At 42.6% G+C, this 24347-nt stretch overlaps 1 protein-coding gene across 11 annotated transcripts in view; it reads left to right on the plus strand.

Moving 5' to 3' along the window:
- The window catches only part of ATXN1 (ataxin 1), a 223761-nt gene that overhangs the window by 113180 nt on the left and 86234 nt on the right, over positions 1-24347 (plus strand). For all 11 annotated transcript variants that reach the window (XR_010081080.1, XM_063402890.1, XM_063402872.1 and 8 more), the window contains one exon: positions 16906-17030. The gene's annotated coding sequence lies outside the window, so the exon portion shown is untranslated. The remainder of the gene's footprint in view (positions 1-16905; positions 17031-24347) is intronic.

Consider the following 24347-nt stretch of genomic DNA (forward strand, 5'->3'; position numbering starts at 1 on the left):
ATTATGGCATCTGTGTGACAAGGCACTGGTATATTAGGACTAAATGCTTCCTAAAGAAATTCATTTGATATCCAGGGTAAAAAGTGAAGAGGCATTGAAAATCTCCCTAATCTGTATTATGGACCTAATCTATATCAGTGATATATTTGACTTAACTGTCAGTAACAGCTTACCTGTTGATGCAAGTTTCATGTAAAGAGTGTACTGACAGATTTAAATGTATTTAGTCTCCTAAGACCACAGACTGATGTTGCGGTGGCTGTTGGCCACCTTTGTGAGCCCTTGCCTGCAACTATGGAGTTAGAAATGAACAGGCAGACTGGCTGGGAACATTGGTTAGGCAGTGTGGGTATATTAACTTGACTAATTCACTGGGAAAAGAAGTGTCACTTCAGTGACACTCCAGTGGCAAAACTATCAGTGTTCCCAGCTGCTGTTAGCAGTGGTTTTACTCACAGTACTTTCACCATCTGCCATGAAGGCATTGCAGACTACTAGAGGAGCAGGAGATTGCACTTCCTTTGGGAAGCTTTCAGCAGAGCTGAGCAGATTCTTTGATTTGCTATAATCAAACATCCTGATTGACAGAGCATAACTTGAGTTCCATTTCTGACTCAGTGACTGAAGTTTGTTGTGAATTCTTCTAATGATGTGGCATGCCACTTTCTTGAATTAAAAATCACAATGGCTGTGCTCCCTGGGTGCTGCAGAGGTGGCACAAGAGCAGCACTGACCGAAGTGTCTGCTGCAGGTGCATGTTTGCTGCCTTTATCTGTTCTGCTGAATGTTACCCCTGCCCCTGCTCTTAGGGGCAGCAAGGCAGGCCTCACAGCAGCACTCAGCATAATCAACCCCTTTGTCAGATGGAACATTTTCTCTGATTCTTTATTAGGTTTCTGTCACAATGTACACGGTGCTTGTGATGATTTGGGTTATGTTTTTTTGCCTGTGGCCTGTATTTCTACCATTGTAGGCTCTGAACAGTTTTGTCAGTTCTGGATTGCTTTGTGGCTCTTCTGGGATAGGTGATGGTCTCCTGTATCTTCATCAAGCACTAACCTCACAAGCATTGCTTGGTAAATAATTCCAATGCAAGGTAAACTTGCCTTGCTGCTGTTAAAATTCTCAGTCTTCTGAAAAGCCAGTAGATGGGGTGTGTGCAATTCCTGTGCAAAGTCACTGTACTTCTCAACCCAAAGATCCAACTGTAGTTTCCACATTTGCCACATTTTTGTTGCAGAGACTGTTGTTGTTGTTGTTGTTGTTAGCAATGGCTTCCCACATGAATCACAAATTTAAGCAACTCTTGAGTGGAAGCACCAAAAATTCTTGATTCATATTTTTGCATGAAGTACTCTGAGCATGATCTACTTTGCACCTTCCAACACTGTTAGGTCTTTGAAATCTGGGTATGAATTTTTATCATAAGCTTTTTTTTTTTCTTTAAATTAAACTATTAATGAACTAGAAAGGTACTGAATAACTGAAAACAGACTGGATTACCAGAGACTTCTGCATAATTTGAGATTGCAGTGTTAGGTATAGATGCCATGGGGACAGCTAAGAAATACATCATGTTTTGTGTTTCCAAGCCCAGCATGGAAGGGTAAACATCTATTTGTAGACACAATTCTTTTGATCATAGATGTAAAAATTGAATTTGCTAGCAAATTAAAATATTTTCCTCTTGTTAATAATGATCGTGTAAATAATCATGTTAATACAAACCATAGAAAGGGTCACCAGTCACATCCCAGAGGGGATTTCATGCCTATAGGTCAGTTATGGTAGACTTGAAATAGGAAGGAATCTAAAACAGGAGACAAATGCTTTGGGACAGATGAGTCCCTGAGTTACTCTCCTTGGAGGTCACAGCAGAGCAGAGCATGAACCAACATGGAAATAAACTGGCCCAAGGGAACTTATGTCATTCAAAATGAAATGTCTAGAGATGGAGTCCTGTTAGGTAGGTCCTAGCTGCTTGTACCTGATTGGCAGTGGAGAAACCTTCAAATGGTTTGGTAATACTTAACCAGGGAACTCCACAAGCCGTGTCTGACAGGTATGAATACAAGGTGGAAGTATCTTACTAAAAAATAATTTAGAATCAGAATACTATATTGACGCTATCTCATAAGAAGAAGCATGAACGCTTATGGCAAAGATGCACAGGTGAAGTTCCCTGAGAGATATTTGTGAAGAAATGTTTTGCATATGCACATACACTCTGCTCCAAACTATTAATGCCATTATGGGAAGGTAGAAATATTCAAGTAGCAGAGTATCTTCAGTTAATTCAAAAGAAAAGTTTAATAGTGGACTGTGACAGAGTCCTGCAGATTGTGTCCGTGCCCGTGATGAAAGGGGCGAATAACATGAACCTGTTTCCTCTTATGCTGCCCTTCAGAAGAGAACCACCAGAGCTGTGTTTTAATTTGGTGTGGTAAAGTGTACCCATAATACTCTGAGTGTTTAACAGTTGCACAAATGATTCACTTTCCTAGCAGTCTGATACTGTATTATAATCTGTTTCCCTTCTGTCTTTAATGTGCAATTCTGCTGAGCCTGCAGTTCACATTGGCTGCCTGGGGCAGACTGCAGGTCAGCTTTTGAATGTAGAAGAATTCATGAAATTTAAGTATTTTGTGTACAGTTAATAGCAGTTGTGCAAGTACAAAGACTTTGCTTTATCAGCAGATGTGGTCTAGGTTTACATTTATGTCCACATTCAATCCTTACGTTATTGCAGTTGAGAGAAAAAAAATCAGGAGCTTGGTGCACTCTTTAACAATCTGCTTTGGTAGCTGGCCAGTCCACTTACCCTTGAGTGAAGCACATGGTAGGGTGGTTCTTTCTTCCATTAACTCTTTGATGCTTGGAAACAGGGATGATTCACACGATGTGGCAGGGAGGGGGAAATTACTATAAATGCAAGATCAGCAAAAACTTTGTACTCACCTTGTGCCAAGCCAGGAAGGGATTCATGGACTATGGGAATGATTAGATGGAAATGTTTGCTGGACTGCTGTGGCAGACAAGGGATATTTGAGAAGGTGATCCACCTCTGCTGGAGTCTGTATGGTAAGTTAGGGGCAGCCTTTCCACTTGGAAACTAGTATTGGGTTGGGCACTTTCTGGTTAAATCAAAGGGCTTGCAGTTGTTTGCAATAGCTCAGCTGTTTCCCTTGAGACACGGCTGTGTTTCCTCACTTCTTGCCTGAGCTGGTGCTGGAGTTTGGAACAGAAGGCTCTTTGCCATCATTGCTCCTGTCTGGTTAAGGGTTTGGGTTAACCAGTGCTGATGCAGGAGCTTGTTTGTAGCACCTCAGGTCAGCCCAGCCAAGCATCCATTACGTGGGGAGCAAAGAGTGGGGTGGGACTTCCTTGCAAGGTGATTAGTGTGATTTCCAGAATCTATGGAGGGCAGTAATTCCCAAGCAGCCATAGGAGCTTTTTTCCTCCGGGTTAAGTAAGTAGTGTGCTGTCCTTCTTTAAACCGGGGAGACAGCAGTCTGGGAGAAGGATATGAAAAATAGATGGGCTTAAATTGAAACCTGGCATCTGGAACAGCTTTGGCAGACCTCGAGATGATACTTCAAAGTTTTTCAGCCCCACAAGGTACAGTATAATTTTCTGCTTGGTGAAAGTATTACTTGGGAACTGGAGTCATTCTTGGGGCCTGCTTGTGCTGGGCACTATCACACTAGGTAGAAAATAGCTCCTCCTGACTGAGCTGACTCTGAGCCTGCATGTTCTGAGCTGCTTACTTGCCTATTCTCTGTCTCTCCCCAAGAATTTAGCAGTAAACCTTTACCCTGAATTAGTTTTACCACACTGAGCAGCCGAGTGTAAATATATCTTAATATTACTGGTTCTGCTTTTACTCCACTGAAATGATCTTCCATATTTTAAAATCATTAATGCTGAAGCAACATAAATATTCTGTGTTTCATGACAGCATGAAAGGAGCTTGGCCTCCTAATTACCCTGCCATTCAAATATGTGCAGGAGCACTTGGAAAGTGCAAGGCTCCCTCAGCTCCCTGCAGTTTGGCAGGTATCTGTCTCCTTACAGGACTGGACACTGAAGAGAAATTTAGCTTATCTACGATTTTACCATTCTGGCATAGATTGGGGGGGATTCCCAGAGTTTGGTGATCAGAGGCAGAGAACATCCTTCCACAGGTAATTAGTGCCTGTAATTCTCACCATAGTTCCTGAACCTGCTTCCACTTTTGGTGGTTTACAAGGGAGGAAAGCAAGTCAGCCTCGTTCGGTTGTTTTAGCCATGTGTGTTTGTAGATCATTCTGAAATACAATTAATACATGTCTGCACAGAGGTAGGTTGTAAGGTTACTAATTGGTTTTGATGCTGTTTGCTGCTTGAGTGTTCGTGATTTATCTAAGGTAAAAAGAGCATAATTATTTTTAACTTATAGCAACCCCCCATTTTCTCTTAAATGTCTTGATATGAAGTAATTTAAACTAAATTTCTACACAGATACTTTCCAAGAGATTGGCTGTCAAGTACAATAAAAAAATCTACACTTTTTCAGGGACCCAATGAGACTTTGCAAATTTAGATTTATTCTCAATGTTAAATGTGGTTGAAGATGTCATTTCTTAAAAAGCACTTTTAGAAGTAGTTAGCTTAAAAGTATAGCAATTCAAAGCACAGAGGGAATGATTTTGAAGTGTAAAGTCTTGAAACACAACGCCGAGGCTGACAGTTTCACTACAATTAGAAGCAAGGCAGGCACAACTCCCACTTCTGAAAACTTTCCTATTGCACTGCTTCCTTTCTTGGCCTAGAAAACCTCAAAAAAAAAAAACCCGAAAAACCACCACCCCATTTGAATGGCTTTGCTTATTGACTTAACATAGTTATACTCAATAGCATTAGGAGATGGAGCAGAAAGGGCTGCCAAGTGTGTCTGTAAAGAATAATCTTTACAGAAAGCTTCACAGAGGTATTTTCTTCCACATGCTTTCAGTGTCCTGAGAATGCTGCTTTTTGAAGAAAGCAAGTTTTAGGGTGGTTTTTTGTTTTTGTTTTTTACCAAGGCTTGTTTTGTTAGGAAACCACTCCCTTCTGCTGCTGCATTTAAACTCACTGCTAATTGCCTTTTGGTCGAAGACATTATCCATGAATTGCCACATTCCCCCACACTGTTACAGCTTCTCACTGATGATGCTATGTTAGCGGCACTTCTGCCTGCTGCCTTTGGGAGCAGTGGCTGAGAGAACGATACGGTGTACCTGGGAAATTGCGAGGTTTGCAGGAACAGAGGTTTGTAGCTGCTAAAACACGGCAGAAGCTGTTCCTCCCAGACTAAGATAGACGGTATAAGGAGGGCATCCTGTTACTGAGGTGGTTTATGCACTGCTCTGCTATGTGCCACTGCTGAGGATTTTGCATAAGAAGTCCTGGAAAGGTGGTGTATAGTGTATTAGGCTTATATTCTTCATCCTAGCCACACAATGTAGTGGGAAGCCAACCCCAAACTCTGGTGCCAGAGAGGATGTGGGAGGGGGTGATCTTCCAAGAACACTACAGGCTCACTGAGCTCCATGAGGTGCCCACAGAGCCCGACCTCCAGGCTTGTCTTTCTCCTATAGCCTGGGGACAGCATAAGCTTCTCCTTAGCCCAGCTCTGCCCTCTGCAGCAAAACCTCCTGGAGCAGCTGTGTAAAAGATCACTGCTGACTGAAGCTCAAGCGCTGAACAGGGGCACTGGATGTAGTGGAAATGTTCAGCATAGCTAATCCACTTAAACCATGGAGCTCATCTGCTGATCTGCAGGGGTGGCAGTGCTCTTAGGTGTGATAGCTAAAGAGGCTTTGGCTTGAGCTACGGTTTCAGGGCAATCAAAACCTGCAGCTCGGCCTGAGGATCTGGTTACATCAAGTTGGCCCTGGTCCAACCTAACGTGGTTAAAAGTGAGAGGTTGTGAGAGATTAACCCCTCTACTTAAGCCTTGTCCTAGCTCAGGAGCTGATCAGTGTATTCAAGTGCTTTTCCAGCCTTAACTGCTTTGATCAAAGGTAGGGCTTACAGGGTCTGTGAACAGGGATGAGCTTTGCCAGTAAAAGCCCTCTTTTGAACTAGGATAATTAATTGCACCCACAGGGCAAGTGTTTACATTTCTGTTTTAGTTGTGTCACTGCATATAAGTGTACAGATATTTTACAGGTAAAACACCTTTAATTTCTAATGCAGTATGCGTGGTTGGGTCTCACCTACACTGTGCCTGTTGGTCGTGGTGCAGGAGGAACAGCTGGTGTTGTAACAGGATCTCTGACTACATGAATCTGTTGTCCTGCCTGTGACATTAGGAGGGTTTTCACCTCAAAGAGGTGATTGAACAGTCCAGGTCCATCCAATATGCCAAGTGCTGGCTGAAGGCAAGCCCAGTGTGGCGTTTCTGCCATGTGACAATGAGCAGGGGTGGCTGCAGCCCACGGGAGCAGGCAGTGGGCACTGCTCCTGCCCTGCTGTCATTTGTCTGGGATGAAACCTTTGTTTCTTTAGTCCTACCCTTTTCTACTGTTGAGGGAAAGAGAGAGGGAGTAAGAGGAACAGTGTGTGTGGCACACTGCTGAGTCCTCTACTGTCCTCTTTGCAGTACTAGAAGACATTCAGAGAAGCTAAAACTTGGTAGTGAAAAAATATTTTCTTTGAAGTGAAAACTTTTGTAAAAAAGGCTTCTAATGTTCCTTTTACCAAATTATTAGTAAATTATTATAGACCAAATATAGATCAAATAATTTTCTGCAGCTAATCCTTGCTTACCACAGGGAGGTAGAAACAGCAGTGCTGCAGTCCTGGTGATTCTGGTCCCACCAGGGCAATGCAGCTAGGAACCACTCTCACAGCGCCTGTGTACCACTCTTACCACTGGATACAGAAACCTGCTCCTGCTTTCCCTCAGCAGCTGAAAGAGGCAGAAGTGAAGGCAGAACGCACCCTGAATTTCAGAAAAGGCTGAAACGGGTCTGTTGGCATAGACAACCAGGAAACAGGAACACCTGTGTTGCATAGCTTTAGGCAGGTCAATTATCCCATCTGCAGTGAAATTGTCTTTTGCATAAGGTATGAATAACAATACTCAATTTACCTTGCAGGGGTGTTACAGAGCGTGCAGGTAATTTTTTTTTTCACAGTGTTTGTGGTATGTAAAACCCTAAAGGAGTGCAAAGCATTATTGGGATTTAATTTTATTGAGGGTTAAATATTGGTGATGTGCCCAGCTGAGCGCTTGCTTGCAGCGAGTGAGGCAAGTGACCACAGTGGGCATGTTTGGCAGCAAGCAATGGACAAAAATGGAAAATGGCACCAATTTATTCCTGTCATACCTATTTTTTTCCTCTCTTACCACTGTACATTTCCCAATAAGCAGATGGAGATGATCAAAATATCAAATTGAAACTCTGTGGTTTAATAGACTTACATTTTACTGTTTAAAAGGCACATAAAGGTTAATGACATGAAAATTTGTCTTGTAGGAGAGTGAGAGAGTGGAAGTGCCTCCAAACATGCCCTGAATGGTCCTTAAATAATATCTTTCAGAAACAGACTGTACCTGATTAGTTAGGTGGCAGATTTTTCACTGGGTTGGTAGCATGCCAGGGCTGCTGGTTCCTCCACGTTCCATGCTACTGCTGTTGAGAAGTTTGCTCTGGATTAAAAACGTGGATGAAAATCACTTGGACAAGGCTGGTACCTCATGGCACCAGCATGAGCCAGGGGATGAGCAGGAGCTGTGTGCGGGCGTGTGTTGGGAGGTGCTCCCGAGGTAGAGACGAGTTAGTGCCGGGCTGCAGCGTGTGTCTGTGTTAGAGCTGTGTAAGAGAGGGACGGCAGCGTGTGTGATTTCTCTGCCTGCTCTAACCTCGTGGGAAATGGGGGCTTCCTAGTGTGGGGCTACTCTCAAGTGCCAGAGGGCTTCACATTGCACCTCGGCGTCCCAGGCATTTTGTTACTGCCTGCTCACTTTCGTTCATTTTTATTAGGTGTGAAATGCAGACTCTTGTTCTAATTACCACTGGTAGACAATAGCACAATTGAGTAACACTCTTCTGGTAACTGGGGCTAACTTCTGCCCTCAGAAAATTGCACTCCAAGCATGGTGGAGATAGGTATTCCTGGCACAGAGGAAGGATCTGACCCACACTTTCTCTGTGTTTGTTAATTCAATATCTTTGCTCTGTGAATGTCCTGAGAGACAGGTCCAAAGGCCAGCAGAGCAAAAAAAGATCTTTTGTAGTGTCTTCTTTTAAGCTTTGGGTCAAAGTCTGCATCGTACTCATATTCTTGTTGCATTTGAAAACATTGCTTGGCCTTGGATTTTTTCAGGGGTTTTTCCCTTTCTTTCCCAGCTCCAAAAGCTTCCATGGTCACTTACCCAAGCACAGTGATAGCATTAGCTCCACAGTTAATTTCTCGTTTAGTGGTGTTTCTGAAAATAACAAGTGCTGCAAGAAAACAAATGGTAGACATGCAGCATATGCTGCACATGATCCTAATTTATTGCCTTTTTTTTGAAAAGAAATTGCAGTATGAAATTTAGGGGGGAAAATCCTATGGCATTCACGGCACAATGCCAGTTTATTTGAAAGAACCTTTTATTTGTCCCTAAATCTTACAAGTCCTTAACTACAAGTTGCTTTCTCACATGCCACTCACCTTTAAGATGATACTCCTTTTTTGGCATTATTAATTATCATTATTGTTGTTGCTGTTATTATTCCAGGAAATCTGTATGGGAGGAACGCTGAAATCTGGTTTAAAAATAGCATTTTCATGTCCTCCTACTCACTGTACTTTGTGCATAGAATGCCTTTTATAAATGCAGACTTGCTGCTTGGCTAGATAAAAGAAACTGTCACTTGATTTCCATAACGAAGTCATTCCCAGGAGGATTTCATTGTTTTAGCAATAAAATTTTTTTAAAAGGCCTTTTATTTTGCTTGAGAAAGATAACAGAAATGAACTTCTGAGTGGTTATTCCACAAAACAATTAGAAGAAAGCAAGACTGTCTTGATTTGATGTAAGGAGATTTGTATGTGTATGAATTCCCTTTCATGTAAGCTGAGAATAAATTCCCAACTGAAAATCAAGTTAGAAACACCCCCCCCCCAACAACCTTACCCAAAACACTTTTTCTCCCCTTGCTCACAGACATGACACATATCTTTATCAGGACTCTCCTGCATAAATTTGGTCATATCCTGGAGTTCAGCCCTATTTCAAAAGGCACTTGCGTAACTTGTGATTCAGATACTTTCCTGAATTAGAGGCAGTCAAGGATAATCATTGCCAATTATTACAGTGCATTAATTTTGTTACCAGGTATGTTCATATTCATGGGCAGGAATGATCTCTGCACGCTGTATATTAAGGCTGAGCACTCCCCGAAGCAGGCACGGTGCTTTAGCTGTGGGTGCACACACAGTGCAGGCACTGTCCCTCCTTGCTCACATGCACCATGCTGCCCTGGCCTCTCTCACCACTTCTCCAGCATTTCTCACCCCTTTTCTCAGCTCCTCTGTGTCTCACGCCAGCATGACGTTCCTTTTCTCTGAATGCTGAACATGCTAAAGCTTGTCAGAATTACGGCATCAGAAAAGATGCAGAAAGCATATCCAGTGAAAGGTCCTACTGCTTGTATTTAGGTTTGGGGTTTTTTTTTGGGGAAACGGGGGCTGTTTCTCATTTGGACCTATTTTGAGCCATGCTTGCATTTTCCTAAGTGTGAATCAATGCAATTACCACTTCAGGTACCACAGACAACCTACCAGTGTAGGTAGATACACGCAATAAGAAGCAAAAGGAAACAGGAGAAAAAACATTTCCTGTAGTCAGGAAAGCCTTTATGGATTTGGCATCATACTTTAATACATTGCATTGTATTAAAGAAATGCAACAATTTCAGAAATTATTATTTATAGGAAGATTTGTGAATTCAGGATGTGATATTCTGACTCACCCGACAGCAAACATGTTTGCGCTCCGGCTGGTATGACTCACGCTGACATTTGTCTTAAGCATGGCAATTGTTTTAGCCCTCTGCTTGGTGCAGGATGAATGAAACGGCTGAGCTCCACTGGTGCAGATTTACTATGTGCAGCCACCCTGGTAAATCGCAGGCTCAGCTGTGGAGTATTTCCTGTCACACACACACACGTGCACAAACATACACGTGCACACCCCCCCACCCCCCCAGTAATGCTTTAGTGCTAAATACTAGGTTCATAGAAAGGAAATGCATAATTACAGCGCTGCCTTTTGCACCACATAAAGCAGCCCACATCAAAAGATGTTTGTCATTAATGTTTCAACAGGTAATCTCTGGAATTGCTGCCAAGCCATGTTCCTGTTACTTAGTGCTCCATGTCGAAATCGTTGAAATCTTTGTTGTAGCCAACGTAGTCATCTTAATCCTACAAAAAAGTTAGTCAATAGTGCCTTTGTTTTCCAGCTCTGTATCACGTTGCATCAGCAGTGGCGGCGCTGGAAGCAGGGAGAAGGTTAAGGGTGCGTTCTGGGCTGGCTTCCTAAGGAAACGCAGCTCACGTGGTGGCATTGTTTGTGCCTGCGCCCATGTGTGTCCTCCCAGCCTGGCAGCTGGTGTGAGTGTAACTCCTCAACCCTGCCTGGGCACAGGTAGAGGAGACAGGGAAGCTGTTCCCTGAAAAGTTTGTGTAAGTAGCAGATGAATAGCTCTGGGCACCTGTGGCTGAACCCAGTGAGGCAAAGGCCATGGCCCAAACTCAAATCTTACTGGCACCAGGGAGTTGGTACTGTGGACACGTCCTGGAATTGCTGCTGCCACCAGAGATCAAGCTTCTTCTCTGGTTTTCTGGGTTGTAGCATTAACAGCCTTCATCAAGAGGTTTTAAAATTAAAAACTTATAATATTGCAATTAAACAAATCTCAGCCATTGCTTTTGGTGCTGCTACTATTTGCCACTCACATCATTTGGATTCTCCCTTCAACACCATCTTTGCAGGAGAGCTGTGGCCATTATGTGAGAAGTGTCTGTACGTGTTACTAAGGCCCTTGAGCTTGCTCTCATCTGTAGCAAGTTAATAGGGTGCTGCAGTTCTTCAAATATGCAGGAGGCTCACTGTCTCCACTCAGAGCTGAGCTGCATTTTTTCCATGATAGCTTCCATAAAAGAAAAAGAGAAATATTTATGTCTTGTAACAGAAGCATCCAGAGTGGATATTTTTATTGCTTATATCTGTTCAACATTACTGGCTCTCAGCCTGAATTATTGTGGACCATTTGCATTCTTTTCTCAATCTCTTCTGCTCAGAAGACTTGTAGAAATGACTGCGTTACAAAACACCCAGACAATAGAGTTGTTTTCACTTTAAACCCCTGTATGAGAGTGAAGAAAGTTGGCATCCTGAGAGAAGTGTAGATCTACATTGAAATTTCCCCCCCGCCCATGAGTATTCCTGCTTTGATAGCCATGAAAAAGTGGCAAATAGGGCCTGCTGATGTGAGTAAGGTGATGGATTTTTATTAAGGAGTACATAATTGACATCTTATAGGAGGCATTTGTGAGGGTTTTTTCTTCTTGTGGGTCTGCACTGTTGCTGCTTAGCCAAAACAACCTGAACAAGCTCCTCTTAGTTTTCACCTGGTGGCATTGTATGTTGTACCCACAGCCTATCTCTTGACTTGGGATTTTAATACCTTATGCTGCACTTTCCTTCTGGGGGAAAATCACATGGAACTTAGAACTGAGCCCACTAAGAGAAGCTTAAGGCAAAGCACAGTCTAACCTCAAGTATTTTTGGAAAAACTGGGTATTAGTGAAGTACAAATAAGGAGTATAGTTGTGATTGCTGTTATTCATGTAAAAGTGATGTCTCCAAGGTCCTAGTTAGATTGGTGTTTGTATTGTTACCAGGCATTGTGTAAATGGAGAGTGTGAGTTTGATCTGTTCTGCATTTTTTCTTAAGTACTACTGTGATGATGAACCTTCATCTGTTTTCCAATCATTTGTTCAAAGGTGTTGAGGTCAGGGAATGAGTAACAAGCATGGAGACATCTCTGGGAGCAAAGCTGCTTCCATGGTTTCCAGATGAAGAGGTGTGGAAGGGCAGATGAGTCCAGTGAGTATGGCTGAAAACTCTCAGTCTGTTTGCACAGACTGATGCTAAAATGAGGGGTGGTTTACCTGAGCCTTAAGTCGTGGAAAATACCTGCTGTGGGTGAAGCAATGATGAATAAAGGTCTTTAGATGAAATCTCGGATTTCTAGATGACTCACAGCTGAGGTTAGCTGTGCAGAATCAGTGGCTATCTTCACTAGTGGCTCCTGCACTGGAGGGTGTGAGCCGCAGCCTTGCCCTTTCAGCCCCACGTGCTGCTCCTGTCTTTGTCCTCTTCACAGATAGGTGTTCCTGTCCTGCATTTTCCCTCTGAGTAAGCACTCTTGTTGGAGATGCTTTTCAACAGGAAAGATGTTCTGGGCTGGGATGTCCCATGTTCACAGAGATGGAGAAGGCAACATAGATGTTCTTCTCTCTGCTACAAATTGTGAGGCAGGATGGATTGCTTCCTTGTCTTAACCCCATGATCTGCATGCTGTTTTTCTGGTTTAGGACCTGCAGGATATGCAAAGTACTAACAGCTTGATCTACTGTTCCCATGCACCCAGATACAGTTACTCACCCTGCACAAAGTGGGTGTAACACCTTGTGAAGTTCAGCATTTCACTGTGGAGCACATGCAAAGCCATGGGAAGTGTTTGTTTACATGACAAAGCCGTGAAGGATCAAGCTTCAGATGAGGCATGGATGCTGAACAGAAATCAGAGTGATGTCTGCCTCTTTTGTGCAAACAAAACCTCTTCAGGTGATATTGATTCACCATAACATTAAAGTAGGCATAATTGGGATTTAAGTAATTTTTACACTAGCAGAACATAAGCAGCAGCCTTTGTACATGACACAAAAAGTTAGAAGGTTTTCAGATGGACAAAGTTTGGCATGGCTGGTGTAGAGAAACTTTTATTGACTTGCAGTCTAAAAGATAGTAAGTTCTTGGTTGGTTTTTTTTGTTTGGTTTTTTTTTATTTTTTTATTTCCATTAGAATCTCTTCTCTGTGTGTAAAGTCAGCTAAATCTGTTGAAAATAATTTAGAAGTTTTTTCCTGACATGATAGATGATACACATATTAGGTAATTGAAATCATGCACACTCCAGGAAGATAAAACCTTGCCTTTCCCATTTGCGGTGAGGCAGGATTGAACCTGTCTAAAACTATTGCATGTAGAGGGAGAATAAAGCAGGAAATGAATTACAGTTTTATTTGAGTTGGAGGATTAGTTGAGGATAATAGCAAACAATGAAACAACTTGGGCACAAGGCTGCCATCTCTTAAACAGTTTTATTAGCTTATGCTGATTTGTGAATTAGGGAAACCAAATTATGTCATGCAAGAGAGCAAGGGATGACAATTAAAAACCTGCAGGAAAGGACTAGTAAAAGGGTAATCTCTCACTGCTTGATCTTCAAAGCAAGATGGGAGAGCATGACCTTTTCTTGGAATAAAAACAGGATATTGCACGTAGGCAACTTCTGGTTTTCGGGTTTTGCCAATTTGCAGTTGCTCACTTGTACTACAGTCCTTATTTGTTAATTGCCCTGGGGTCCAATTTTAGTCTCAAAATACTCCTGAGAAGTACTTCCATGTTCTTTGATTTGAGATCTGTTCATGTCTGAATTACACTTCTAATCTGTCAGGAGTGTCCTTTTTAGCTCTCAAAGGCAGGGCTATGCTGTGATATTTGAGTAACCATAATGCTGTGGGACCATGAAAAAACAGCTTCCTTGGTAACGCGTCCCATTTATAGCGGAGATGTGATCGGTAACCGTGTATGTGAAAATGATCGTGTTGAAACTCCAGTCACAAAGGCTGGTTATGACCTAATTGTACTGGGAACGAGCTTTCTCTGCTGGTCCCTCTGAGTTATGACTGTTTTACATGTTCCATGAAGAGCATGTCATCAGAGCCCATCAGATCTGCATAGCAAAAAAGACTGTCCCAATTAGGGACTGAGTGCTCTGCTCTTCAGGTGAGGGTTGTGCTTCAAGAAGCAGCATCTCTCCATGCATCATGAATTTTGTGCTATGCTATCTTTAAATCTTAAACATAAAAGTGCCTGGGAACATTTGCAGGCAGACATGCCTTGGCTCTCACAGAGTGAAGTGCCTATGGGTAAGGTCAAGTGAGCAAGTTGTAGCAAATTAAACTAGCTTGTGAATTTATAGTGCGTCACCTGCTCCATAATGACTGGCTGTGTGCATGGTACAAAGGCTCCCCGTGGTAAATACGAGGTCTCTTGCCCCTTTTTTGCCTGAGGTGTAAGCTACCTTGCTTCATGCCGTCTTTCCTGTGAAATGTGAGTGCATGAAGAAAGTACGTGCCCCAGAGTACCCCACTGCACTCCTTGCACAGGTGCTGCCTGTGCCTGTTCCTGTGTCCCTGTGCTGGGACACAAGACACATTCCAGACTGACAGCAAGATCACTGCATAGTTAGCACGCAACCTCGCTCCTGATTCGGTGATCAAAACCCTGGTTTGGGCAGTCAGAGCCTTGTTAACTTGAACAGAATCAAAATCCTAATCCCACTTGTTGAAGTTAGTGGAAGGACTTAGTCACTGAGTGTGGTGGGTGTCAGCCCAGGGTTACACACAGCTCACTCTCCAGGGAGGCTCACAGGAGTCGATCCAAGCAGGAGTTTGCAAGGAATAAACTTCCCTGCTCTTACTAAAAACTGAAAGCCATCTATTTTTGTTGGGAATGTTAAATATTTTCTTATAGTCATTTGGAGTCCATTTCAAGGTTCCCCTGAATGCTGAATGACAAGAGATAAGGATTAAAAAATTGCAACTTTTAGAGTGGCCAAATTATTGAGAAAAAAACCCTCATAAATAATTTGCAAATGCTGAAATCTTTCATTTTAACATTTAGAAGCAAAATGGTTTGAACATTTCAAGATGAGATGGAGGTTTTTTAATTGTGAGATTCTTATAATTTAAAGAAAAAAACCAAATTGGTTTGGTTTTAAGCAAAGTTTCAAGGTTTGTTTAAAAATAGGTTCTGTGTTATTTTTCTCTCTTTGTTCTGCTTTCTAAAGTTAAAAATCTTGTGAGACCATGCCCGATGGTGTGTTTCTCTGACAGATAAGCAGCAGAGTCCCACTTCAGTAGAGGAGAAAAGCTCTTGACCAGAGTCTTGGAAGTATAGCCAGGGTCTGGGTATCTGAAGGCTCTTTGAGGTAGCGGTGCCTCTGTCACACAGGAGTTGTGGTTCCCAAGAAACAACCGTGTCTTAAACTGGGAAGGTTTTTCTAACAGGTATCTTGCACTGCTAAGGTCCATCAGGGCGAGGACAAGGACACGTACCTTGAGACTAGTGGCCACCATCATCACTATTGCCAGATGCCTGCCTGAGTCCCAGCCAGCTGGATGCAGGTCTACAGACACTGCTCCATGAGGGCTTAGCCTTAGCCAGTAAATCCAGGAGTAGTCTTACACCATAACTGGATCAGCTGGGCAGATACTGCTGTGAGTTTTGAAGGTTTTGTTGTTGTTGCTTTGTATATTCAACCTAAACAGTCATAGGTGTAAACTTCTTTTGAATAGCAACTTTTTTTATCATTGCATTGTCTTCCTTCTGCTCTTCCACCCATGAACTGCGCTTGTCCATCTGTCTGACTTGTTTCCTGCCTTCAAGTAACATGGAATTAATCTGCATTCATATGTAGCTGTCTAATCTGAGCTCAGTGTCTAGACTCACTTTATGGAGAGAACCAGACCTTTCTAGGGAGTGAATCATTCTGTCCTAAACCAGATGCGTGATAGGTCAAATGAATAATTTGCTAGATTGCCTCGTTTCCTCCAACAAGTGAGGAGAGTTTACACTGTCTAAGGTGTAGAGTTTTGTCCTGCACTTGTTTTTGGTTTGAGGACATGGATTCCACCATAAGGCTGGTAGGATGGGATCCATGTGCACAGATCCTGAAGTGATCTGAAATGTTTGAGGAGCCTTACATTCAGGAGGTAGGAAATGTTGGTGGCACAAAGTGACACGAAGAATTTAGGAAGCACAAGGAGACCATGGAAACCTGGCTGAAGGAAAAAATGTTCAATCTGGGGCCTGTGGAAATATACACTCTATTTTAAGTATTCTGTGTAGGGTTCACATAAAAATGAAATCCAGCAGTTTCCTCAGACCACAATGAAAAGGTGGAGGATAGTCTGATATCTCTCGTAGTAGGTTAAAAAAAAACAAACATAAGAGTTGGTCCACAATGAAATTTTGTCAAAAAAACCAATGAAAGAACCACACAATATTAAAAATCTTGAATGTGAAAAATAAATCTTACTGAGGAACAGCAAGAATATGTGTGTGTGTGTGTATATTTTTGGATTTGGTACTTCTCTGTTATATTGCAGATAACCATGGAAATAGATGGGTGTTTGCATTCCCTTAGAGAAGATCATTGAGAACAAAGATCTTCTTGTGTGGACCTCTCTGCACATTGTGGACTTTGCTTGCAGACACTAAGTAGTTTTTTCTTGTTACAGCAACAGAAGTATCCAAGAATTATTTTAATTATGTATCTACTTCAGCAATTCTGAACTGGGTTTTAATTTTTGTAATAATATGTACAGGGCAAATGACTCTTCCTATCCTAGATCAGTGATTGCCATACACTCACTCTCTAGTGAATCTCCATCTTGGGAGCTCATTAAAAATGCATTTGCTTTAAGGAGGTGTAGGAATCAATTGTTCATTTGTTAAACAGCTTTATGGCTTTTCCTCTTTTTGTTCCTTGCCTTCCTTTCTTACTTGGTTTTGCTTTTGTTTTACAGCTCTACCTTACTTTATTTGAAAGAGGAAAGCCAGTGAGGACGTGTGAACAATTCAGCAGCTTCTGAAAAATCTTCATGCTTAAAGGATAATCCAGAATTCCCTGAAGAAGAACATAGTGAATGTTGTGAGTTCCTAGCAGTGATAAAAAATACTTCCAATTGTGTCTTTTGGGAGGTAGTATCTGCCCTGTAGTGTTTGGTCTCTTCCCCATAATGCACTGAACACCAAAGACGTGAATTTCTCTGCCTCTTAATTTTTTTTTCCTTTCTTTTAATGGGTTTAAGGAAGACTAATGTTATCTAAGGAAAGATGTTGGGTTTCTTTACCTTGGACTGCTACAGTTATTTGTCATACTGCTATTGCTTTTCAGTTAAATATGTGAGCCTGCATTGGAAGGCCATGTGACTGTGTAGCCTAACAAGAATGAAAAATACCATGGATAACAGTTCACGAATCTACAAGATTCAGATTCAGGAGTTTTATGCTTGCTTGTACAGTAGTTGAAATTATTTGATCACTTTCAAATTAGAGGAATGCAAATGTAGTTGTTTCTGCCTGGTATTCCAAGTTCCTGTTGGTCAGTTTGTTATATTTGAGTATTTCCAATAGGAATGCTCCTCTCAGAGGTTTGTGTTCATGGGAATTGGAGTAGCACACCTTTCCAAGGAAAACACAGTCAATCAAGTGAGACCTTAATTTAGCTGTGGCATTAATAAAAGAAAATGTTCCCGTGAGGGATGGCCAAAGAGAAGGCTTGAATATTTTTATGTTCATTGTTTTTTCCTATGAAGCCCACTGCTTTTCTGAGTTGAAATGGGCAAACATGCAGATCAAATGTAAACATTCTCACAGAAAGAGGAAAACAAGTGTTCTCTGCCTGCCAGGTTTTAGAATAATCCTTACTCTTTTTATTAAGAAAGAACCATGGGGATTTCCAAGATAGGCAAGTTAGTATTTAATTCTCCCCAAGTATGCTGTGGTCCTCCAAGATGTTAGTAGTGATAAACAGGCGTCAGATTCTTCTGGTTTGAGCAAACTAGTTTGTGCACTTTCCATTAATGCAGTAAATATATTTTCTGGCATCCTTCTAGCTCCCTCAAAGTTAGATGCCCTCCTTTGCTCTGCTTTTCCCTTTGGGTTCAGGCTTCAGGAAGCAGATTGAGATAGAGTCTGTGATGCTGCTTTCCCAAGAGCCAGTTGCAAAATAAATATTTGAGAAGTCACTGAATTTTTTTAATCATCTCTTGCCTTTCTCACCTGCTTTGATGTACAATGAAATAGTTAACAAAGCCAACCTTTGGAATTGTTACTTACTAGTTACCACTAAGCTGCCAAGTTAGTAGCTCATTAAGATGAATAAGGGGCCTCTGAGATGTGGAGCTTCTCACTGTCTGTGTGTCCAAGCATACGTGGCCATATCAGTTTATTCCCACAGTTTGAAAGGCTTCTTTAAAACCACAAGAGCTTTGCATGCTGGCATCCTAGAATGGGAGAGGACAGCTAATAATAATAATAATAATAATAATAATAATAATAATAATAATAATAATAATAATAATAATAATAATAATAATAATAATATAGTAAACCATCCTAGCATGCAAAGCTGTTGGGATAACAGGAGACGTTTGTTCAAAATGTTGCAATCACCTCCACTGATTGCAACAGCAGCACCACCTCAGGTGAAGAAGAGCATTCTCTGGGTCCTGTAAGGTATGTGGTGTGCCACATCAGCCAGATAAACTGAAAGAAGCAATCTTCAGCCATTACAGGGGATGGAATATCTGTTGAAGATGCAGTCAGTGTCATCATTACATTCTGCCCTGTCCTAAACAGTTTAAAATCAGCCCACTTAAAGCACAGTGTGATGTTCTGCTATTGTGGTGCCAAAACCCTGATTACACTCAGGAGGCCTGGGTTTGTGCAGAAAAAGCAGCACTCTTCTCACCAGGTAGGGATGGGAAAAAGTGTTCTTGATAATTGCTCTTACCCTGGCATCCAGCCCTGGTTGCTTTTGAGGAATCATTTGAAGGTGATGGAGAGCTTTTTAGCAGTTCCTTGAGAGTGTATTTCATCACCTGGCTTCTGCTTGGAGGACGCTGCTGCAAGAAGGAGGCAGTCAGCTAGGCTCCTCCTCTCCTCTTTCCTTTAACGTTTTAGGAAGAAAAGAATACCAGAGGTGAGGAGGTACAATGTTTCTCCTGAGAGGAAATACTGCCATACAGTGATTTTACTGAAAAATATTGGTCTCTCTTCCCTGTTTGCAGGGTGTTGTCATGTTTAGATGTGAGGAAAATGATCAAACCTTTCCCACGACAAGTGGTAGCTGTTCTCTTCCCTTCTGTTGCCTCCTTCTGCTACCAAGGCAAATTTCAGAGGAAGGGGGGGGGTGTGAGGAGGGAGGGGTGCAGTAAATTGGGACCAGTGTCTTGTATCCACCTAGAAACTGCCTGTTTACTAAACAGTACAAATTTCTCGCTTCCTTTTTCCTGCTCTCTTCATTTGGAGGAAACTCATTTCTGGAAGAGCAGTGCTTGTACAAATCAAGTCCATATTCCACTTCTGGGGAGACGAAAAGGGATGTTAGGAAGGTTCGTTAAGGAGGAATATTTATTTTAGTAAGGGTGAAAATGAAGCAAGACAAGGCTCCTTTGCTCTTTCCAGAGTGTACCTTGTGTATTCCAGCATACGGTTTTGTAATTTTCTGGTAGTATGTAGATATCCTGAGGTTTTTTTTTTTTCCATTCTGAAAACATATGCCACAGCTTTTTTGGAGTGCTAGCCACACAAGCACAAACACATTCTAACAGGAGCAATGAATAAACTCTTCATGTTCCTCACTCGCAGGCATTTCTTCACATTATTTTTTTTTCTGTGCTTATGCGAAAACCTCTGGCACGGTTTGTGGGAAATGGAAAATAAATCTCTAAATCCAGTATGTGTCAATAACAGAAACGTGTTTAGTTGATCTCATATCTATAACTGTTATTTTGGGCAAACTGCAGATGGTAGGATAGTAAACATCTCCACTTCTAGCCCAGACAGGCTTTCTATGCCCTGCCTTCAGTGGGAACCTGCTGCTGTAAGGGCTGGCTCTGAGGAGGGTCTTGGGGGACTGTCGTTGCATATGGCTTAGTCCCAGTTCCATCCCATTTTTGAGCTGCTGCCTTCTTTTTCTGTTCCTTGGCCCTCCTTGCTTCCTTTACCCTGGGTCCTATCTCCTGTGTACTCCCCCCCGGCTGCCGGCTGTTTTTCCTGGCACGTGGAGCTGCGACGGGTCTGGGAGTGACAGCTCCTGGAGCTGATGTCAGTGCTGCTTCCTGAGCCGCCTGGCCAGGCTGGCTGCAGCCCAGGCACACCCTCTCCCCAGAGCATCACCTTCTCTGCCTGCCTGTCCTGCTGCTGCTGCAGCCCCTCGGGGAGGAGGCTGGTGCCAGTGATGGAAATTGAGGGTTAGCGAGCCTTTTGCGGCGCTTTTCTGTGAGCGGCCGTCTCCCACGCCCGGAGCCTCAACGCCGGGTCTGTGGCGTGGCTGGAAGTGATGCCTCATTTCTGCTCTGAGCTGTACACACCTTGGAAGAGCAACGGGAAGCTTTGACACATGCAGACTTAATGATTCTGGATGTCTCTGCTTCTGTGTCACTTTCGTATTATCCGTATGCTAAATCACTCCATGGTTTTCTATGGAAATTACCAGGCTGCTGAGAAAAGAGCAGAGCTGCATGTGTCCGTCCTCCCGAACAACAGCCCAGTACATGCCACTCAGTATTTATAGTGAGAGGGGAAAAAGGGAAGAATCACTTTAATTTGAGAAATGTCCCTCAGAAACAGCAGTAATTTATTCCTAGGCATTATTCTTCATTAAGAGCTACAGACAGCTGCAGCTTCCCTTTAAATAGAAATTGCTCTCTGCAGGCATGCTATACATAGGGCTTCAGGTTTCTGCCATTTCTCTGCCAAAAAATCAGAAGTATTTCTCACCAAATAAATGTTTATTCAGAAAGTCATATTTCCTGGCTTTTATTTCACGTCACAGGCTTCCGGCAGCCAGGCAAGAACAGCTCAAGGCTGTCGTTTGGGAGAGGAAGCTGAAACAGTTTGAGTCTCTTGTGGGGCTTAAAAGAAAATTCTCTGACCATAAGTCTGGGCGGTCAGTTTGGAAGTTTACTTTAGCTGTTGAACATTGGATTAAAATGGATGTTGCAGGAATCCTGCAGGCCAAGTGTGCCTGTGCTGATGCAAAGTGGGTCGTAGTGGGCGTTTCTATGCATCAGGTCATCTCACCCTCTCTCCCAGCCTTGAAGCTACAGCCATCCTCAGACTGCATGGGTGGCAAACTGGCTTTGGCAGCTGGCAGCAGCTGAGCTGTTCTGTTGGTGAGGGATCCCCTGTATGATCAGTGTATGGACACCTAGGGACAGCAGGCGAGAGCTGGGCTGTGCCTGCTGGCACCTGCCACCCAGCAGAGATGTGGCCAGGGTGGCTTCAAGTGCTGCAGAAGGACATGCAGTGATGAAGCTGTAAGCCACCAGTGCTCCAGAGGACCAAATACCTTTTTTATTCACACCTGTGCAGCTTGCTTGGATTTACGTTTGTCTTCTTGACATGCCTGCTGTCTGGCTCCTCAGCTAATGATTTCCTAAGCTGCGTTTTCCCCACTGTCTTTTCCAGCCTGAATTGCTGAGCTTTCTCTTTTGTCTCCAGGGCTCATCTGCTGGACCCATACTTTCCATTCAGTGTGCCAGCCCCTACCACTCCAGTAGATGACTTTGCTGTTGTAGCAGCCCCAGCTGGTTGTCTTTTGTCATCTGTGGCTGTGGTGTTCCTGTCAATACACCATGTTTTCCTTCTCCACATCTCCTCCCGGTTCTTCCTGCACTCCTAAGTTTATGGCTTATAGTATGCAATCCATGTATTAAAATATTTTTTACTTAGGTCATTCATTACTCTCTTGCTTTCTTCTTGTCCAATATAGGTTCCAGAGAAGTGAGAACGTGTAATTTTTCCAGGGCTAAAATCCAAGCCTTTGATAGGCAGGCATGATGCCTGAGGCCACTACATGTTGCTACTGGTTGTCAGCTTTGTAAAACTTACCCTGCAGAGCAAAGAAATCTGGGCACAAAGATTGTTCTCCTCTTCGCTGTGGCAAGCTGTAGTTTCCCAGTCTGTTCTGCCTTCCCTTCATTGTCTTCCAAGCAAATGGCTGTAAGATTATGACTCCCATGTTTGGACTGAGAACAGCTTTTGCCTGAGCAAACAGATTTCTCTTTGGCAGTCACTTCAACTGCTGCCCCAGCTTTTTGCTGTCAGCTTTGTTTCATGATTTGGCATTAGAGAAGTCCAGGCAGTGCTAGTGCACAGCGCATTGGAGCGAGTAAATGAGGCAAGGCAGGCAGGTGAATAATGCCTTTGTTAATGATCACAATACCAGTGTGGTCTGTGAGACCACAAAAAGCATCTCCTGTAGTTCAGCACTGTATTACGGTTCCTTATCTTTTACATGGTGGTGCCAGCTGAAGAAATTTCTGATCCTTGCTGGCAACTCTGCTTGGTCCAAGACACTTCCAGTGAAACCAAAGAGAAGCATTGGGAACCAAGCCCAGCCTTCACAGGTCTAGAGCATGTCCTGAAAGCTGCTCTACTATTTGCAGGTTGTGTCTGGGGTGAAGCTGGTCAAAACACAGGTCTCTCACACCTGTGAGAATTTTTTTCTGCTTTTCTTATGCTTCTCGTATTTCACTGCCACTTTCTTGTGCTGCTGTAATAGTTAGCATCACTGGTGAGCTGATTTGCTGCACCTATGATGACCCGAACAATATCTCATAACCTGCCAATGCTTCTCTCAAAGCTGATAATGTTTGTGGCAGCAGCAGCAATAAGAGAATATAAATTAAGCTGTCCTAGAGAGGAGTTTTTTTCACATTTTCTGTTTGGAGTGTGCATTCAAAAAGAAAGGCTTCTGATAGTGGTAGGTTAGTTAGGAGGAATCATGAGCCCTTTGTAGCAGAGTATTATTCTGAACAACTTGTTCATTCATATTTATTTCAGGTTTGTTTGCAGCCTGCTGGGCATGTTGACCCTGAATGCATATTTTGGGAAGGACTAGCAGATACTTTTATGCAAGCTGGCTGTATTGATGCTATTAGGTTTCCTTCTCAGTGAGTTTTATGTTTCTTGTTGTTAATCAGCTTTGCTGTTTCCAGCTACGGACACTGATGAATGTTTCAGAGGCACCTGATGGCACAAAGGTCAAGAGGAAGAAGATAAGCAAGTTGACAGGATTGCCTTTAGCTTCTTTTCCTGTTTAGGTGTCAGAACTAGAGACAGACAAAGGAAACCAGAAATACTGTTTGTTTATTTATTTCTAATGAGTTTTCCTGGCAGCTCTTTAAATAAAAGAAAAACTCTCCCTACTATGGCAAATAAAGTTTATTGCAGTAGTGCAACTTATTACCAAGTTACTGCACTAGTAATAGAAGAAATATGTTTGGGGAGTGTGGGCTGCATTAGATGAGGGGAGGAACATTATTTGTGGTTTTCTGTGCCAGGCAACCTTCAGTCAGAATTGGGGTGGTGATTTATAAATTCCCTTTGTCTCACTTCCAACGTTTGGATTGCAGTGAATCCTGCTAAAACATTACAAATGCTGTGTCGGTTGAAAGAGGCTGGGCAAAATGTGGGTCAGCTTCCTGGACAGGGGTACATTTGTAAACAGAGCTGTGGAGATTCTTTGAAATAGAAGTGTTCTTAATGGAGGCAGTGGGCAGATTGTGCTTTAAGCCTTCAGCTCCCAGGAATTTGTCTGTCTGGCAGATAAAACTTGTCTTCTTAACAGCTTGATTTATCATTTCTCATGCAAATAGTTGACAAAAAGAAACTTCAGGTAACATGAACCTCTAGTGAAGTAAAAGGGAGTTTGACACTCAGGGTGGAACAACAGGAAGAGAACTGGAGCAGCTGATACTTTTCATATTCACAGTTAAAATGTTTCGGGCCTATTTTATGTTGTTTGAAAGGAGTATTTTGACAGTAAAGCTGCGCTCTGCAACTGACATTGTTAAAGAATCAGCTTCTTACAGGGAAAAGAGACAAAATAATGTGTCTTTTGTCACTCAGTCATGTACTGCTGCCTTTTGAAGTGGGAAGGTCCTCGTAACATATATCTGAGTTAAGACATGTCCATTAATTCCACAGTGCAAATTACCAGGATCCTTTTTACTTCTACCAGAACCATTAAAACATTTGTATAACTATCTTTATTCAACCTGAGGGATAGCCTGCAGAGCCATCAAGGAGATATATAAGTACAAGCACTTCCTTCTTGCTATTGACCAGTCAAACCAGTTCAGCTGAAAGGATTTGGCTTAGTAAGCAGTCCTGCTGCTCCTGATGGCATCCGTAGAAAGGGTGAGTGAGCTTAGAGCTTTATATGTCTTCATTA

This window comes from Prinia subflava, chromosome 1, assembly GCF_021018805.1.
Source record: "Prinia subflava isolate CZ2003 ecotype Zambia chromosome 1, Cam_Psub_1.2, whole genome shotgun sequence".
In the NCBI taxonomy this organism is placed as follows: domain Eukaryota; kingdom Metazoa; phylum Chordata; class Aves; order Passeriformes; family Cisticolidae; genus Prinia; species Prinia subflava.